The sequence below is a fragment of the Equus przewalskii genome, chromosome 20, assembly GCF_037783145.1.
Source record: "Equus przewalskii isolate Varuska chromosome 20, EquPr2, whole genome shotgun sequence".
In the NCBI taxonomy this organism is placed as follows: domain Eukaryota; kingdom Metazoa; phylum Chordata; class Mammalia; order Perissodactyla; family Equidae; genus Equus; species Equus przewalskii.
The window spans coordinates 41,849,366-41,870,133 of record NC_091850.1 but is presented as its reverse complement, the minus strand read 5'-3'; positions in this window follow the sequence as shown (position 1 = coordinate 41,870,133).

Sequence of the window (20,768 nt, the reverse complement as noted above, 5' to 3'; positions counted from 1 at the left end):
ATTTCTTGACAGAAGGATTATTTGATTTGGAAGTAAACCTATATTTAATTTGATATACAGAAATGTGCATTTTATTGATAATAAAACACAAATTGCTTTTCCTATGAATCATATGTAATTTCTTCCTGGCACAATTTTACAAGATAGCTGTGCTGACAAATATGGCCCATTATTAGAGAGCTAATTATAGGAAGATACGTGACCGTTTCCAATTGTAGCCTTTTGGGCTCAAAGTAGCAGTAAGAACCAAGAACAGCGGCATCAGCTTCAGCACTAGCATAGACCTATCACTTACTTAGGTTTGTAAGGATTGTGTCCGCTATCTGGTGCTTCCCTGAGAGAGCTGGTAAATCCTACCACAAATTTGCAAGGAAAGTGCTGTTACTGTAATTTGACAGATTGAAAAACTGACACTCAAAACGTTTAAATGATCTTCCCAAGATCACAGTTTCAAAAAGGATGACTATGGAATTTTGAGCCAGAGACATCTCATTCCATAGCCTTTCCACTTAAAAAAAAAAAAAAACATTTTTCTATCTGCTTAATGATTTGTGTAAAGTAGTGTAGATTTGGAACTGAAAATTTATTTTACACCTTGCTTTAAAATAATTTGGTTACAGCCTTAAATATTTTGCCTATTTTCTCCAGACCTAAATTTTCTTACTTATAAAATAAAATTGGTATAAACTGCTGACCTTTGAACATATTCTACCCTCTTCTCTAAGCTCCAAGTTTGACAAACTTTCCTTTCTTTCAGTCAATCATTGGTTGAAATATCATACGCTTTTTTCGTTGTTGTAGTTGCTAAAACACAATCATGGTTGAAAAGAAAATCAAAAACTCAGAGTTTATGAGCCATTCATCTGTAAATGGTATGAAATAAATTACATAATGTGTTTATAACATATTAATATATAAGTGATATATTTATATATATATTACATATATTATATATGTGAGATAAAATCAGGTTGTGAAATAGATTGTGACTGATGCTGAGTATTTAAAGGTGTACTACGGTGGCTTCTCTGAGGTGATATTTGAACAGACTGTAAAGAAATGAGGTGATGCCCTAGAAAAGAACTGGGGAACGTCTTCAAAAGCCAGGGAACAACAAAGGGAAAAGCTCTGAGGAAGAGTGAGCTCCCTGGATTTTAAGATCAGCAAGAAAACCTCTGTGTCTAGATTGGAATGAACATCTGGAAGAGTGCCTACTTCTCATCTATTCTACCACAATCACCCATGTCTACACCAACATTTTCTTTTGCTTTGATGTTGAAATAACCTCCCCTAGGTCTTCCTGCTTCCACACATGTTCCATTTCAGCCAATTCTCTATGGATGAGCAATAGAAGTGTGTTCAACAGTCAAATCTTTTTCACTACTCAAAAACTTCCAGTGGATTATAATCACATTCAGAAGAAAATGAAAACTGCTTAAAATGGCCTAAAAGCCTCTACACGTCTACCAGTTATAGGACTTGCAAACGAGCAGGTAACAAAGTGTGAGAAAAAGAAGATCTAGGGATGGCTCCCAGATTTTGATCTAGCTAGATAAATCATGAGCCATTAATTGAGATGTGGAAGATCAAGAGAAACGACTTAGAGGAGAGTATTAGGGATTTAAGGATCTATGTCGGACCAGTTAAGTAGGAACATCTAATAGCAATCCAAGCGTGCAGAAGGAATGATCAAGACAGTAAATTCATGGAGCAAATATTTTATGAAATGGAGGAATTCCCTGGAAAGATCATAGATTAGTTCAGCAATGAACGATAGTACATATATAGTCTCTCATATAGTCTTAAAGAGAGAGGGAGTTTTGAAGATGAACAATATTCAAGAAGAAGCAACAAATTGTAAGCAATTTACGTAAACCATCGTTGGGCTCATGGAGAGTGAAAACACTCAGACATACACATGCACGCACACACACACAGAGATAAGACTCCAAAGAAGGAAACTGTTGTTTTGTAGGGAATAACTAGATTTCAACTAAAGCAAAAGTTAAAGGGGGATTTATAAAAGAGAGGGAGATCATTACAAGAATTTTATTTATGACAGATTGTAAGTTCCAGAAACTGAAGGGGCAGTTTATTTGGGGGGGGGGGGGAGGGAGGAGGATGGTGTTAGATTGGATCAAACATAAAAGCCCTAAGGGAAAATAGTCCTGGATATCTGGTCAGAACTACAGTTAAGGAGCATAAATATCCTCATGGGCTGAGCGCTCAGGGACGTATTGTGGCATGTAAACCCCTTAGGAAGTTGGTGTGTGGGTGTCAGGAGGGATGGATAAGTGGGGGCGTTAAGAGAAGCGTATGAAGACTCAAATGCAGTTCTACACACTGCTTCTCTCAGTTGTCCCTATTTCCCTTTCCGGGTGAAAAGTGCAAATACCTTCACTTCAATTATCTTTCAAGAACCAACAATATATATTTTTTAAAACAAATTGACGAGAAAATGTTGAAGATGGGAATTAACTTTGAGTCCATCATGATATTAGATTTACAAATAGAGTAAATGCATCTTTCAGTGTGAATCGTGTGTTACATTTTTGTGCTTCTCTCTTCTATGCATTTTCTGTTACTATAGAAACTTCTTCAATGGAGCCGTGTATCTATTTTAATCTTGTCAAGACTTTCCTGAGGTAAAAATCAACAACAATTAAAAAAAAAGATCCAACGGAAAAATTTTACAGAGTTACAAAGCAGGTATTCTAATTCTAATTAAGCAGGGATTCTACCTGCAGTCGTGTTTGCATACTGTCCCACGTATCTGCCATGTGGGAGCACAGTGGGCACTCAACACTTCTATGTCAAGGGAGTTTGACAGAGCTCTTTCCTTTCTGGAAATCATTTGCAACACTGCCTTTTCAAAAGTTAGATTAGGCTAGTGACTGATTGTGCCATGTGACAATGTTCTATCCAAAGCAAGAATATGTCTTGGAGTGAGATAACTCATCACTCTAGCATCTAGCAGAGTTTAGCAGTGAAGATAGAGCTGCTGGAACCAGATCTCTTTGACTTGCCAGCTGTGGGGACTTGCCCTCTCCTTAAGCTCTTTCTAATTCAACTTCCTCATCAGTGAAATGTGTATAGCAGGTACAATACCTGCATTGTAGGCTTCATGTGAGAGGTAAGAAACACAGAGCACTTAAAACTTAAGGATAAATAATAATAACTCAATAAGTATTTGCTATTACTGCAGATATTCTGACCCTTATGCTGTGTTCAAAAAAAAGTACCACTGTAATTATAGATGGGTAGGTAGATAGATACATTGATAGATAGATTTTTATCCTACCTATATATGATAAAAATATATATATATTTGGATATCTTTTTTACCAGTTTTTCACAAGTTCATTGGGGGTAAAATCCCATATTAAAACATACAATAGTACACCTAAGACTGGAGAGAGCCAAAAAATACATGGCATTGAATCATGTTCTGAATGAAGAGATTAGGAGCATGTAGTAGGCCACTTATTTTCAAATTGTCAAATGACACTACATTGAATATTCTTGGTGATATGCTGGAAGAACATCATCACCATTTAAGAAGGAATCTAAGAATTAGAGATGAGCTGTCAAAGGCAGAATGAAATTCTGAAGGAGCAATTTTTAAAATAATGCTTTCTGATAGAAAGTAAGTAGCACAAAGAAAATGAGAGGGAGAAATAGCAGCAGACAAAAGCTTATAAATAACCACAAAATGATCTTGAATCTGTAACCTAGAGATAGTAATGTGAGGAGAGGTGCTTTATCCACATTTTTCAGGATTTTTCAGAATTAATACGCCACAAATTGAACATTCAATGTATAGCTGTTTTGTTAATTAACAAACCTTCATGATGCTTGAACATTTTACAGTCTAGGCCTTGGGAAAAAGATAAGAATGGGAAGGTTCATATGACAACAAAAAATTCTAGCAACCATATTTCTCACTGGTTGCTATGTTGCAAATTAGATATGTCCATACGGGGAATGTTTTCACTGCAAGGTTGGATATTTGATTTCTTTACCAGAGTCTTCTAAAACCATATAGTAAATACCCAAATGTTCTCAATGGTAAAAGAGAAAAACTGTCTTCAATATGTTAGAAATACAAAATTAAAGGACCTATGAGAGGATGCTTGTTAATTTTTAATTTTTCTATTTGAAGATTAGGGTGAAATAGTCTTTCTTCTCTTATGGAAACACAGAGTCTGTTTGTTTGTTTCCTATTGGTCCCTGCTAAAAGAGTGTCTGGGACAGTGACGACACATAATATAAATGTTGGCTCAATAAAGTTTCTTGAATGAAAGGTGGGAAAAATGAAGGAATAAAAGAAGGAAGAGAAAAAGAGAAAGAAGCATAGAAGGAAAGGAAGAGAGAAGGAAGGAAAAAAAGTACGGAGAGAGGGTGGACGGGAGGAAAGGAGGGAGGAAGGGAGAAAGGGAGAAAGAAAGAAAGAAAAAGCAGACAGTTTTCACCTTTAGGATAGAACACGTGATTTTTCTGACTTTCAGTAGAGTTCGAGAACTGTGTCTAGGGTCAAAACTTTGAATCCAATTAGAGACCTATGCAATGTATTTGCCATGCAATCTTGGGCAAATTATTCAACTTTACTATCCCCAATTCCCTCACCTCTAAGATGTATACGACATAAGTACATAAATAATAACAGTTGTAGCAGAGAAGTGTTTCTTGGATTTAATGAGAAAATACCAGAGTAAGCACATGGTCAAATTGCTTGGAGAACCTTGTAATAAAAGATATAATTACAATAAAATCATAGAACAATTAAAGCAAAAATCAAATGATTACAAAAATGGAATGCAATGGGGAGAAAATTCTTGCAGGGAATCTAGCCAGAGGGGGTAACTGGAAATGAGCAGAGATTTTTGTGCTGGATTTCTTTGTTTCTAAGTTTCTTCTTAAGGCAAGTACATAAACATGATGGGTTTCATGAGTCTAATTATCCTATAAAAGGGTGCTTACCAAACCATTAGGGAAAGACAACATTTTTCATAGAGTAATAAAGTCTGAATGAAATTTTCATATAGGGACTCGAAACAACAAAATTGATGGTGTCTTCAAAAGTACCTTATCAAGATGCATATAGAGATAACAGTCACAAGACTACTTCTCAGCATTAAGCAAAGACCATAATGCTAAAATCGAGTTCTCTGTAATTGTTATTATAGGATGCTAGAGTATTGTCATACGTAACATTTCAGTGAGAAATCTGTCCAATCTAACGTCCCACACAGGCGAGGGCAGAGAAATTTTAATATTCTTCCTATAAAGAACTAAAATTCAGTTATGTTTTAGTGTTTTAAATTGAATACTCTTTAAAGACAAGAAAAATACCTGTTTAATACATTTTATATTGCCCTATACAAAACTACAGCCAGCCCTGGTGGTATGGTGGGTAAGATTCAGCCCTCTCATTGCCATGGCTCAGGGTTCATTTCCTGGTCAGGGAAACACCACGCCACCCATCTGTCCTTTGTCAGTTGTCATATAGTGATTGCTGCATGTTGCTGCGATGCTGAAAGCTATGCCATTGGCATTTCAAATACTCTCCCACCATGGCAGGGTCTCCCATAGTAGGCAGGTTTCAGCGGAGCTTCCAAACGAAGACGGACTAGGAAGAAGGATCTTGCCACCCACTTCTGAGAAAAATGGCCATGGACACCTTTTGAATAGCAGTCGAGCATTGTCTCATAGAACGCCAGAAGGTGAGAGGATGGTGCGAAAAGACCAGGCAGGGTTCCACTCTGTTGTACACAGGGTCCTTAGAAGTCAGAATTGACTTGGCAGCACTAACAATACAAAACTATGCTGGTTATGTTTCTTGTTGCATTCACTGCTATTTGTAACTCCTCTGTTTAATGATAGATTTTACTTTTTCTGAGGTGATACAGAGAAGCAAGGGAAAAAATTAATCTAGTGCCTGTGCCATCCTCTGTTGACATTAATATAACTGACAGTTTTGCGCCCACAAGCACCTATACGGGAACGTGGAGACAAAAGGAAAGTGGCATTCAACATTAACTAAAGATCTGTGTCATCATGTTATGACAATGTGTGTTCTGTGTTCTGGGCTTGCATTAGACCCATGATTGCCAGAAGGCAGCTCTGGTGGAACTCTATTGCAATCCATTCTTTGCACATAAAAAAAATCCTGGAAAGTTATCATAAGCAGGAAAATTTCTGTGTTGGTTGACTTTGCAGTTAATGACCCCATCTTGTCATTTGATGGATGAGAGAGGGATAATATGTGATCAGTGATGCAATCACGAGAACAAATCAGCTTAATACAATTTGCAAAAGTATTTTTTATGTTCCAGTTTCCTGTTTTGCTATGATCGCTCAAGTCATTTCCACTGAGTATGTGAAATGCTATTTCTGTAGTGTTTATATCTCTTAAAACACAATTATTCAGCCAGAACCCTTTATTTACATCCCAGAGGAAATTATTACTAGAGTCTTTATGGAATGTTAGAGTTTGTTCTGGCTTATCACAAAGTAAATGGGAGTTATGCTTGGGCAAGGCACAGGAGAATGATGATTTTATAAGGTTTCATAGCTTGTTTAGTACATGAACAAGAAAACTAATCACTATATTTATTCAGAAAATGTCTCATTTTTCTAGTTCCCAAATGAACACATTCATCTATCCCTCAAAATTCTCAATATTCAAGTTTGAATGGGAAATTAATGTGAGATGGGATTAGAAGATGATTGTTGTTTTACAGTGATAAATGAAAGCTTGTGAAATATGATATATTCAGACTGCATTCATGTCATGACTTGTGTTCTATTTTTCTCCATTATTCACATCTCTAAAAATATGAAAGTACATATTTCTTCTTGCTAACTTGTAGAGTGTAAATATTGAGAGAAGTAGGTTTTTCTCTCATTAATGATACAGGTTTAGGGTATATTATACCAAAAAAATAAATAAACATCTGAGTTGCAAAAAAATAGAAATCTAATATAAACTATCTTAAACAATCAATTATTTAAAATAAGAAAAGTTCTGGCTACTGGATTGATCAATTAATATTTAAATTTTCTAAGTATTTTTCCTTCTTTCTTTCCTTTTTTTTGCTGAGGAAGATTAGCCCTGAGCCAACATCTGTGCCAATCTTCCTGTATTTTGTATGTGGGTCACCACCACAACATGGCTAACAAGTTGTCTAGGTCCATACCTGGGACCTAAACCCCTGAACCCAGGCCACTGAACTGGAGCACACAGAACTTAAACACTACTCCACAGGTCCAGACCCTGGTTGTAAATATTTTCAACAACCAGTCCCCCCAACCCATGTTATCCTTGGCACTCCTCAGCTTCTTGGATTTATCCCCAGTTACCTTATTTCATGATCACAAGATGATTACAGAAATTGCAGGGCTTAAATCCTGACATGGGACTGCTCAAATAAAATTATGTATGTTTCTTCCTTCTTTAACTTTGAAGAATGAGTAAACATTCTCCAGAAGCTCCCTAGGTAACTTCCGCTTGTGTCTCTGGTCAACATTATGGAACATGCTCCTATATGCCTGCTCAAATCAATTACTAGCAAGAGGAATGCGATATTCATTGGCAGGAGGAATGGAACCAAAATGATTGGATTAAACTAGTGCTTTTTAATCTTCACTAGGAATCACAATCGTCTAAGGAGTTATTGTAAAAAGCGTAGGAACTCAGGGCTTGCCTCCAAAAATTCTCATATGTTTACTTAGGGTCAGGTCTGTGAATTAGTATTTTTTTAAAATCTCTTCAGATAAATCTAGGAAAAACCACTATCTTTGACCCATTGGGTCTTCCATGAGCAGGATATTATTGTCTCCTACCTTGAGGGATATACACCAAACAAATCTTGGGTTCTAATAGAAAAAAGAATGGAAAAATTAACTTCAGCAAGGAGCTAAAAATTCTATCACAGAGAACATAGAATGAGAAAAACAGCTTTTGAGGAAACAAACAGAGCCAGGACAGATGTTTTAAATGAGTTAATAAAAAACAGAGGAGACATTTTAACAATATTAATCCTTCTGATGCATGAGCAGAGGATATCTTTCCATTTGTTTGTCTTCAATTTCTTTCATCAAAGTCTTATAGTTTTCCATGTACAGATCTTTCACTGTCTTGTTTAAATTTATTCCTGAATATTTTATTCCTTTTGATGCAATTGTGAATGGGAATTTCTTTCTTTGTTTATCTCAGATATCTCGTTGTTTGCTTATAGAAACGCATTTGATTTCCATATGTTGATTTTATATCTCGTAACTTTACCGAATTTGTTGATTATTTCCAACAGATTTTTGGTTCAGTCTTTAGAATTTTCTCTATATAAAATCATACCATCTTTAAATAAAGATGATTTTACTTCTTCCTTTCCAATTTAGATGCCTTTTATTTCTTTATCTTGCCTAATTGCTCTGGCTAGAGCTTCCAGTACTATGTTGAATAAGAGTGATGAGAGTAAGCACCCTAGTCTTGTTCCTAGTCTTAGAGGAAAAGCTTTCAGCCTTTCACAGTTGAGTATGATGTTAGCTGTGGGCCTGTCATATATTGCCTTTGTTATGTTGAGGTATGTTCCTTCTATACTCAATTTTCTGAGGGCTTTTACCATGAAGGGATTTTGTATTTTGTCAAGTGCTTTTTCTGCACCTATTGAAATTATCAAAATTTCATTCTATTAATGTGTGCATCTCAATTATTTATTTGCATATGTTGAACAATCCTTGCATCCAGGGATGACTCCCACTTGGTCATGGTATATGATCCTTTTAATGTACTGTTGAATTTAGTTTATAATATTTTGTTGAGGATTTTTACGTCTATATTCATCAGGGATATTGGTCTGTAGTTTTCTTGTAGTGTCCAGATGACTTTGGTATCAGAGTAATGTTGGCCTCATAAAATGAGTTTGGGAGTGTTTCCTCTTCTTCAACTTTTTGAAAGACTTTGAGAAGGATTGGCATTCATTCTTCTTTAAGTATTTGGTAGAAATCAACAGTAAAACCATCTGGTCTTGGGCTTTTCTTTCCTGGGAGGTTTTCGATTATTGATCCAATTTCCTTACTCATTATTGATCTGTTCATGTTTTCTATTTCTTCATAATTCAGTCTTGGTATATTGTATGTCTGTAGGAATTTATCCATTTCCTCTATGGAAGAAACAATATTTTGAAATGTCCATAATACCCAAAGCCATCAATAGATTCAATGCAATCTCTATCAAAATTCCCATGGCATTTTTCACAGAAATAGAAAAAAAATCTTAAAATTTTCATGGGACCACAAAAGACCCCAAATAGACAAAGCAATCCTGACAAAGAAGAACAAAGCTGAAGGCATCACACTTCCTGATTTCAAACTATACTATGAAGCTATAGTAATCAAAAAAGTGTGGTACTGGCATAAAAATAAACACATAGATCAATGGAACAGAATCAAGAGCCCAGAAATTAACCCTTGCATATGCAGTCTACCAATATTTGACAAGAGAGCCAAGATTGCTCAATGCGTAAAGGCTAGCCTCTTCAATAAATGGTGTTGGGAAAAGTGAATAACAACATGCAGCATCATAAAATTAAATTCCTATCTTACATCACTCACAAAAATTAACTCAAAATGGATTAAAGACTTAAACATAAGGCCTAAAGCTGTGAAACTCCTATAAGAGAACATAGGGGAAAAGCTCCTTGGCTTTGATCTGGGCAACAATTTTTTGGATATGACACCAAAAGCACAGCAACAAAAGCAAACTTAAATAAGTGGGACCACATCAATCTAAAAACGTTCTGCACAGCACATGAAAAAGTCAGCGAAATGAAAAGGGAACCTTCAAAATGGAAGAAAATATTTGAAAATCATAAATCTGATAAGAAGTTTATATCTAGAAGATTAAGGAGCTCATACAACTCAATAGCAAAGACAAATGAAAAATCTGATTAAAAAATGGACAGGGTAACTGAATAGATATTTTTCCAAAGACATCCAAATGGCCAACAGGTAAGTGAAAAAATGCTTTAGCATCACTAATCATCAGGTAAATTAAAATAAAAAACACAATGAAAAGTTACTTCACACCAGTTAGAATGGTGTGAAGAGACAACAGGTATTGGCAAGGATGTGGAGAAAGGAAATCCTTGTTTACTATCGGTAGGAATGTAAATTGGTTCAGCCACTATGGAAAACAGTATGGAGATGCCTCAAAAAATTAGAAATAGAACTACCATGTGATACAGCAATTTTACTTCTGGGTATATATCCAAAGGAAATGAAAAGAGGATATCAAAAAGATAACTGCACTTGCATGTTTATTGTAGCATTATTCACAATAGCCAAGATATGAAAATAACATAAGTGACCATCAATGAATGAATGGATAAAGACGTGACACACACACACACGCATGCACACATGGAATATCATTCAGCCATGAGAAAGAAGGAAATCCTTTCATTTGTGACAACATGGATGGACTTGAGGGCATTATGCTAAGTGAGATATATCAGATAGAGAAGGACAAATACTGTATAATGTCACTTATACATGAAATCTGAAAAAGTCAAACTCATAGAAACAGAGAGTAGAATGGTGGTTACCAGTCAATGTGGAGTCATGGGTGAGGGGATGGGTCAAATGGTACAAATATGCAGTTGGAAGATGAATGAGTTCTGGGGGTCTAATGCACAGTATTGTAATTATAGTTAATTCTGTATTATATATTTGAAAGTTACTAGGAGACTAGACCTTAAATGTTTTCACCACAAAAAAAAATGATAATGATGTGATATGATGCAGGTATTAGCTAACACTACTGGTGGTGACCACATTGCAGTGTAGAAGTGTATCAGATCAACACATTGTAACCTTAAACTTACACAATGTTGCATGTCAATTATATTTCAATAATAAAAAGAATGGAAAAAAATATTTTAAAACCAGTTTCTGAAACATGGTATCATGTTGCTTTGGCCAATTTTCTATCCTTCTTATTATCACTATCAGTATGAATATTTTTTAAAAAAGGGAAAACAGAGGAGAGGTAAAGTAGAGAATTTACCACCAAGATGGCGGGGAGTATATGAGGCTGAAAACAAACCAAGGACATTAGCACAAAACGAAAGAACGGCAAATAATCAGGTAGAATCTGGCATTTAATAGCCCAGGAGTAAAGTAGTGGTTGACAGCACACATAAATCTCCCAAACCTTATTTCAACAAGAACACCCACTGCCAGAATTCAAGGACTGGGTTAGCTGCTCCTTCCATTATTGCTTCCTTTCTAAACATCAGCAGCTCCCTCTCTGTATACGTAATGTTAATGCTACCTTTCCTACCATTTCTCGCATCATTGGAGTACATGCTTCTTCACACAATACCCCAGGGTCATTTTATTATCAAGCAAAAGGGATTTATATCCTGAAAAACAAACAGAATGGTGATGGTAACACACACCTCCACTCGCACTGTAATAGATGCAGCAGAATTAAAGATTCTTGAGACTTTCAGAGCTGAGACAGTGGTTAATGACATCCCCATCAGGGTTAAATATTGACATACGCCATCTGTTTGGAAAGAATTCAAAGAAATTTCAAAAATTCATGTAACTTAGCATGATGAAAAATTAAATAGAAATTATGTGCAGAAATTGGAGAGCTAAGAATTAGGGCAGAAAATAATTAAGATGGAGTCAAGAAAGAGAAACATGCACAAAATGAATAAATATATGAATAATGAGGAATATTCAAAAGAGTCTATGGACACAGGCAAGGCTAGAAATTAGAAATTATCCCTGGCTCTGTGTGTGTGTGTGTGTGTGTGTGTGTGAAGAAGAAAATGTTAAATTATTATTAAAATCTGTGATGTTATACAATTATACATTTTTATTCTTAATAAATCTATCTACACCTTTGAACCTTTTTATGCTCTTTTATCTTTTGAATAATGAGGATTCAGACATAATAAAGTCACTATTTAAAACTTTTTCTAATAATAAATTCTCCTTTAATACATCAGGAAACAACATCAAAAGGTCTGTTTTGTTAAGATACAAAAAATCCTCAAGACCAACATAGGCTCAAAAATCTGACACTTATAACAAGGATATGAATTTTCTACCTATTTCATTTCTAGCTCTCCTTTTGCATTTTCTTTGTGAAATATTTTGCATCCATATTTCCTGTGTTTACAGTTAAGATATTTATCTCTTTTAAACTGTTTAGTCTTAAATTAATGTTATTTTAACAATTAGATGAAATAAATCACCTGCACATATTTCTTCAAAAGTAGCATTCAGCATGAGGTAAGCATTTACTACGTTAAAGGAAACCACATATGAAGCAAAACATATAAAAATGATAATAGAGATAAAGTTCACCCTGCTGGAACATAAATCTGCATTAATTCAATTTCATTTAAAGACAAAAAAGAAAGAAAAGAAAGACTATACTATATGTTTATTATATTGTTATTTACAAAAGCTTTATTTGAGGACATATCTAAATATCCATTCAAAAGAATTATGGTATATCTTTATGGAGGAATCTGATAGGGTCATTTGTGAGACATTTTTAGGGTGATGTTGAGTGACAATTCTGGAGTGACATAACATGGAGTGAAATCTGGGTTTGCTACGTACTAGAAACATGACCTCGACACATTGTATATACATCTATGCCTCGGTCTTTGTCCTAAAATGAGGGAGAAGAGTAAGTACTCACTGTCACCTATGGTGGTATGAGGAGTAGTACTGTTAGTCCCAAAAGGCAGGTCGTCACAGACTACTTAATGATAGAAGAAAATGCTCATGACATAACGTGAAATGAAACAACAGAATGATGGAATAGATCAGGACCTTGTCAAATTTCAATTACTTACTTCTTTAAGCTGGAATATATGCTTCTTTGAATATACCTCTTTAAAACGTACATATTTATGTTTATGCTTTAAAACATAATAACTAGAACATCATTTCAGAACACAGAAACCAAGCCCAGTTGAAAAGTTTGTGTGTATATTACTCTTTATTTTTTCCATTTGTGGCAAAAATATCAAGTGACATCTAGACACTACACTTTTTCAGCCATCAGTTAAGAATAGGATTTGTTCACGTGTCCAAGCTGTTCAGTGAAACACAGCATAGCTCCCTTATTTTTCTTCAAGAGTTTACTAAAGTCTCACAGTCAAGCCCTTTGCTCACTAAGAGGTGGTTCTGGTAAATGGTGTTTTGAGACCATTTATTACCTCCAATGGGGCATAAACATTTGACCACAGAGCCATCCAAAATCATAACTCTATCACGTCACTTGAGGCAAGTTCAGTGGACAGGTCACCCCATATTCTTCAGTATAAAGAGTAAACAAGGAAGTAGAATTTCTAGAAAAAGTGAGTTTCCATAGTTGTATATAAATACTTCATGATATCTACCCTTGTTAAACTATGTTTAATGGTTCTTCATATAATTTGGCTAAGAGCCACAGTTTTTAAAACTATCTTTTCATGTACACATACACAAAAATTAAATGCTTGGTAAGTCTCAGGAGATCTTCACGGAGATTTGCCTGAGGTTCCCGTGTGAGCCTTATAGTCTACACGTAAACAAAGAGGCAGAGATACACTCAGGAATGTGGCATTTATGTGAGAGATGCAAGCCTGAATAATCGGCTTAATTCAAAACTTTCATAATTCAAATCTTATCCTAATAAAGTCTGTCAGATGTTTATTTCAGCTAAAGTAGTGGCATCATGTGTCAACAGTATGAAAACTGTTTGCAATTTCTTGAGCCTGACAACTTCAAAATTAATTAGTTTTTGACAAAAATTTTAATGTCTAGGGATTCACGTTATTCCAAATGTTGTGCCTAGAGCTGTGCTTGATATTTTATAATATACTAATGCAAATTGGCCTAAGTCAATTTCTCATAAAACGCAAGTGGCAATGCATATGAACTTGACCAAAAGGGAAAATAGAAAAATACTAACAATGGTTATATCTGGAAGATAGGATTAAACAAGGCTTCTATTTTTTTATAGCTAGCTCTTTTTTGGGTGGTTATTTTCCAATTAATTATACAAATTAAAGCATTTTATTAAGTGTTGGATAAATAGAAATAAAAAGTTAAATGGAATTTAAGAGTAGCCTAACCAGGATATTCAGTATATTATATTCTGTGAAATGCACAGACACACACATACACAAACTAACATGTAATGAGAGATGTCACTTTTCAATGATGATTTTTAGAAGTATCTGTCCCTATACAGTTAAGATATTGAGAATTTCACTGTTAAGCATCATGATCTTTACTACCTCTTGTCTGTTTCTGAAATATTTTTCCCTACATCGACTTTCACAACCACTGCCTAGTTTCTAGAGTAAACAAGTTATACCTATAAATAATACTTCTAGTGTGGATGTCAATGGTAATTACATGCTCCATGCTGAAAATTTTAGGACACTTGCTTCCATTATTTCCTGTGCACTGATGTCAATTTTCCTCTGTAGAGGTGTTGAAATGGTTATAAGTGTTTTTATACCCACGTGTAAAAATTATATTTGTGTACACATAACCACACAGCCACAGAAACTCTGTCCAAGATGTAAAAATTCTTAGAATCTTAGGCATCAAAATGTTTTGCGTGGTGATCTATTTCAAGTCTTATTCATTGTGACACACTGAAGAGAAAACAGAAATATGCACTACTGACCAATGGGGATTTCATAAGGCAGTTAGGATAATGGCAGAAAGGGACTTGGAAAGAATCCACCAATTGGGCGATTTGCTGCTAGGAAAACTTTCCTTCCCATCCACTGGAGAACCACCTGGAGACCAAATCAAGAGATTCCACTTAATCTTTTCTCCTAATCTATGTGATCCTGGATCTACTTGGAAACAGCCAAGTGTATAGTAATTAAGGTCAGTGCCAGTGTCTTCGCACTACATGTTTTCACTGCAGAACAGCAGAAGAGTCTACAGCTGTGACTACCTTTCTGAATCTCTGTTAGAAACATGCATTTATCAGTACCCTGGGAAAACTGTCGAGCAGAGTGTAGTACGACAACATTCCTTTAGTTTTAAAATTCTTTGAATTTGAACAAAATGAGAAGAGCATTCCAGACACTCAGACAAATTCCTAGACCAAGACAATTTTTCTCCCTCTGATTTCCTCCTATTGGCAAATCTACTCACCTACCCTACTTTCTCCTAGTCCTGTCCTAGATCCAACACTTATTCTGGATTAAATAACTTCTGTTTTCTTTTTCAGTAATCAAGAGAACCACCTTCACTATCCACTATACAGCATTATATAATATATATTATATAATATATAGTATTTTTTTTCACTCTTCCCAGAGGAAGCCCAATCTCACGGGATCTCGGGAGTTCTAATGGGGCCAGCAGAGGAGTCCTAGGATAAGAAACACCTCAGTGCCCCTGGTGCTGGAAGTACCTGATCTCAGACTCTTGCCTTTAAGGAGTCTGGCTCATACTACCTATCACACAAACTCCAGTATTTTGGATGCCCTGCCTCCCCTCATCAGAGTCACTGTGCTATGGTGCTTTACCCCAGAAGCCCGACCAGATGTGGAGAGACTGTCTCTGGCCTAAAGGCTGTACAGGGGAGGGACCACCTGACACAGAAGCTGAAAGTGAACTGTGAGTGCATGGGCTTCAAATCTGTAGCTTTCCAAGAACCAGAAAGGCCAGGGGCAATGATTTGGGCATCTGGCAGCAGCTGGGGCCCTAGATTGATATCTGCCAAGGTCAAAGGCTGTAGTAACCTGAATGTGCTGTTCCATTCTAATATGTAGCATATATAGCATATACATTTTTCTTCACATTCTTCAACCATAACACTTTGCTACAGATTAAATGCAGACGCAGAGTGACAATACAGCAGTTTTCTATTATGCCAGGCACTAGAAAGAATTGCAAAGATAAAACAGTGACATTCGGTTCACCAAATTTTTTTGTTTTGGAAAATGTAATTATTTTCCACAAAAAATAATCCAAGATGACACTCATTTATCATCGATTCTCTCTATATACATAATTGCTATTTGCATTTAAAAATTGAGTAGGAGGTATAAAACCATAAAATAAAAACAAAAAAGAGGTTTAATTCTACGTGTTGAAAATAAGAGAAGAGACTCCTCTCCTTCCTTTTCTTAGACTTTTTACTTTAGAAAGCTTGCAACTATAAGTTCTTTTTTTGTCTCTGAAATTTATGTAAACCCTTTTAAAAGCTAAATAAACCTCTTGCTGGCTTTAGAACTCAGGACTGTCTTTTTCAAGAACCTGGGAACCATCCCTTTGAAATGTGATCATCAACGAGATAGAGCCCCTGTGTCTCAGTTCTATGGGAGGGCCAGAGCCTAACTTCCACGGGAGCCTCTCTCCAAGTTGCAATACAGTCATGTGTCACTTAAGGAAGGGGATAGTTCTGAGAAATGTGTGGTTAGACAATTTCGTAGTTGTGTGAACATCATAGAGTGCATTCACACACACCTAGATGCAATAGCCTATTGCACACCGAAGCTGTATGGTACTGACCTAAGGGGACTCCATCATATAGGCAGTCCTTTGTTGACCGAAAGCTGTTATGTGATGCATAGCTGTATTAGATTTTGTGATATTTTTCCATTGTATAAAGACTTAATGGTCATTGCAGGTTACCAAGTGAATCTAAGATGACCTAAGAGCGCCAAATGTGCCGTTACCTTAGGACTAGTTGTGGTTCATCTTGAGGACCTGTATGTAATGGATTGTAGTTGCCCGGCTTTATCAACAAGTGAGATTGCCTTCCGCCTTTGCGTCTCTCAGCAGACAGCTTGTGATGCTCATCGCTTTCTGGCCTAATGCTCATTCAATAATAAAATTATTTTCTTTCTCTCCTACCTTTGGAGAGCTTTCTGGGTTGCGAGGAGATTTGGTTTTAATTACATTTCTCTAACAAAATAAAATCATTATGGAATTTAATGGCAATCCTTTTCTGTTGTTTATTTTACATGAAATTAATATTCTCAGATTTTACAAGGAAGTATGTTGGTCGGGGGGAAGGTGAGGAAGGGAGGGGTAGACTTTCCATTTCACAATGCTCAGCTTCTTCTGTTGGTTTCATCAGTACTCAAAAGTATAGCTTAAGGCACCCTGAGAGTTTGTCTTCTTTCTCTCTTCCGTTTTCATTTAAAAGTTCCATTTCCTTTGCCCTTATGGTCCCTGCTCAGGTTCACCATTATTATCTGTCTTTCTCTTCGTTTTGAGATTGTCTTGAAAAGTCTATTTGGCTGTTAGATTCACTAGATCCCCAAGTTTCCTTTTCATTCCCCCGTGGGTTGGCGTGTGCAAAACCCTCAATGCATATCATCTGCTGGTCTTAAATTGGTCACCTTCAGTGAGTACCTCTTGGCTCTGGGGGGATTTTCCCACTCACAGGAGGATAAGTGGCCCATTTGCTTGGGTCTGCTTTCTTTTGCACAGATGCTTACTGGATATATGCAGTCATCTGTCAGCGGGTTATTTTGTTTGTTTAATTATCTTAGTTACTTTGTTTAAGGGGGGAAATCAGGGAGCTCAAATGCGTTAAAAATCTAAGCTGACACCACTACCATCTGCCCAGTATCCTCAAGTCTTCAGTTTTATTGAGGAAACTGGTGTCTTTTTCTTCTGAAATTTAATAATTTCTTCATATTTTATATCTCCTAACTTCTCCTTTACTGTCTTTTGACAGTGATTTTCTGTTTCTTTTTCCAAAAGCTCAGGCCACTCTGATTTTTTTCCCCTTGTAAGAGGTGTGATTTTTTATAGCTGAAGGCCAGAAAACTTCTTTTTTATTATTAATATTCTTTAAGAAATTTTGGTCTATTTCTTTAATTCTTTGCTGAAATTCACTATCTCTATTTTACTTAAATTTTTTCCAGTTCAAATATCTCATTTATTTTTTCTATTTAATGTTTTACTCTTTCTGCATTGTTATTTTCTTAAGCTTTTCTTCATATCACTGATGATGGCTTCAGTGTTATTGATTTAATTCTGTGTGCTTCTAATGCAGTTTATATCACTACTGCTTTTCTTATTATTTAATTTATTTCCTATAATCCTTCAATGTATTTGTCATGTCCTTTTATGGTTTTATCAAAATTAAGATTATTCTGCAATCTCTGTATTGTCTATGTTAACAGATATTTGCTAAAGGCTATATTTTTTAAAATAAAATTATGATTTTTATACAAATATAATTTGAATAAATATCAAAGATTTGTTTAACTTATTAATTAATGAGGGAACCAGTAAGATGTTACAGTTGGTTCAAAGGAAAACACACACACACATAAACACAAACACATATATTTGGGCCATTAGCGGTACTGAAATAAACTTACAAATAGATACAAAATTTGTCAGTATCCACAGGGCAGGAATGAATTGTATGCCACTGGCATTTCTAGAGACTAGAATCATTTGCATTACTATCAGCTTTCTACATAGATTGCTAAAATAGCTCAAAGACAATGAAAAGCAGAGATAATCCTGAAAGGTACAACAGATAGGACATTCAAAAACTTTTGTTCATTTTTAAGTTTTTCCCAATTTAGAAAAAAAAATCAAGAAGTACTCGCCTTAATACTTTCCATGTTTTGAAATAATTGTTATAAATACTTTTTTAACATTTTTTCTTGATTATTATTCCCCCTCCTTTTTCTTTTCTTAAATATGTATGGCGTACTCCATGCAGATTGAGATAGGAAAATATTCTATCCCTCTATATAATATTATATCCCTCTATATTTCACATTAGTTATTAAAATGCCTAGGTTATTTTAACTGTGTTTTATATTCATTTCACTTTACTAGGTGTCAGAGAGAGACAGAGAGATGAAAAACACCCTCCTACTTCTCCATCTTTTAAATCAGCGTCTAAGTGGTTCAGCAATCTTATATTAAAGACAGAAGCCAATACAGAAATTTACCTTCTATTTTGTATTGGCTTTGTAATGTTTTTACAAAGCTTATTTTACCCCTAGCTTCTTAACTGTTAGCTATTGGAAGAGTAATCTATCTCTTCAATATATGACCATGACTCCTTTATACCTGCAAATTCCCATTTTGTTAGGACCAATGAAAATTACATACAGATACAATTGGAGTTGAGGAACTGGGAGCTGTCTTTCAGGATGCATGTAAGAAATAGCCTTTCGGTTAAAAATAGTAATTCTCTTCTTGTTTAAGTGGCAAGTCTTGGGATTGACAGCTTTGATTACTCCTAAAGAGGAAAAGTCCTCCTGTATTATTTGGAGTAGAGAGAATAATTCAAATATTGAGCTTAAGGTGGTACCTAATTCCTGAGCTGCTGAATAAGTGTTGGGAGGGCAGCCTGTGCTTTTGAAGAGGACATAGAGATAAATACGATGGACCACCCTTCTGTTGTAGAAGTCTACATAATTATTTTCTTTTTCCCTACCTGCTGTAGCCCACAACTTCAGTTCAGTCCATGACTAGAAATATATTTACAGGTATACACATTCTACAGATAAAACAGATTTATTCAGCTGCACTGCACATTTAATATCTGCTATACCAAAGTATTTATACTCTATCTGAGAAAAACACTCATAGGAGTTGTTTATAAAGCTTTGAATCATGAAGTTGTGAAACATTTGGATTATGTGGATTAAAAAAATTATAAATTCAATGAAATAAAATCCCCAAAGCTATTCTCGCAATCTTTCTAAGATTCATAAACCATTTTTAAACATAATAATGTTAATATAACTCCTTTCACTATGGAGGAGCATCTGCTAAATGTTTCCAGGAAGGAAAGAAAGAACTTGGGGTGATTTGGGAGCATAGCACGAAATCAATGCCAATACAATATTGCCTGTGTAAGAGCAAATAGGAAAATCGGTTCACATGCACATTCACCAGAGAATGTTTGAAAATTTCTTATAAAATCCAGATTATGACTGCAGAAGATGATAGTCAAAGCAGATTTTGCACCTTCAAAGATACATTTTTACACTGTTCTTTTATACATAAAAGAGTTGAAATTAAACATCTAAAGCTATAAATACGATTCTCAAAAGATTACATTCTATTACATTTCACTTTAATCATTTGAATCAAATAAACTGATGTATTGAGCAATACATCTTTGATATAGGTAAAATATTAATCACATGCAAAGTACAGATATATGCTAATAAAGCCTACTCTCACGCACACATACATACACACACACTCACAATCACATTTATTTGGTTTGCCTCATATTCAACTACACAGCAGCACCAAAAATTGAAAAGGGTGCCCATAATTGTAACAAACACTTCACAGAAACAAGCTCTTTGGAATAGCATATGGCGTCTTAATTCAAATTCACTACAGGATAAGGAAAGCGCTTCACAATGGAGCATAATGGAAAATAAATAGGTATCTAGGGGTTTTTAAGTATAAGAAAAGACTTTTGGATAAGAAGATAAAGCTATACTTAAACACATGAGGCAGGCTACACATCTTTCTCCCCTTGGAAGGAAATACCCTAGGAATATTTTAGTTTCATCATTACACATTTAGCTGCACTTCCTCTCCTTTTCATTCTTTTTTCTTTTTATTGCAGTAATATTGGTTTATATCATTATATAAATTTCAGGTGGATATAATTATATTTCAGTTTCTGTGTAGATTACATCATGTTTGCCACCCAAAGACTATTACAATCCATCACCATACACACGTGCCTAACTACACATTTCGCCCTCATT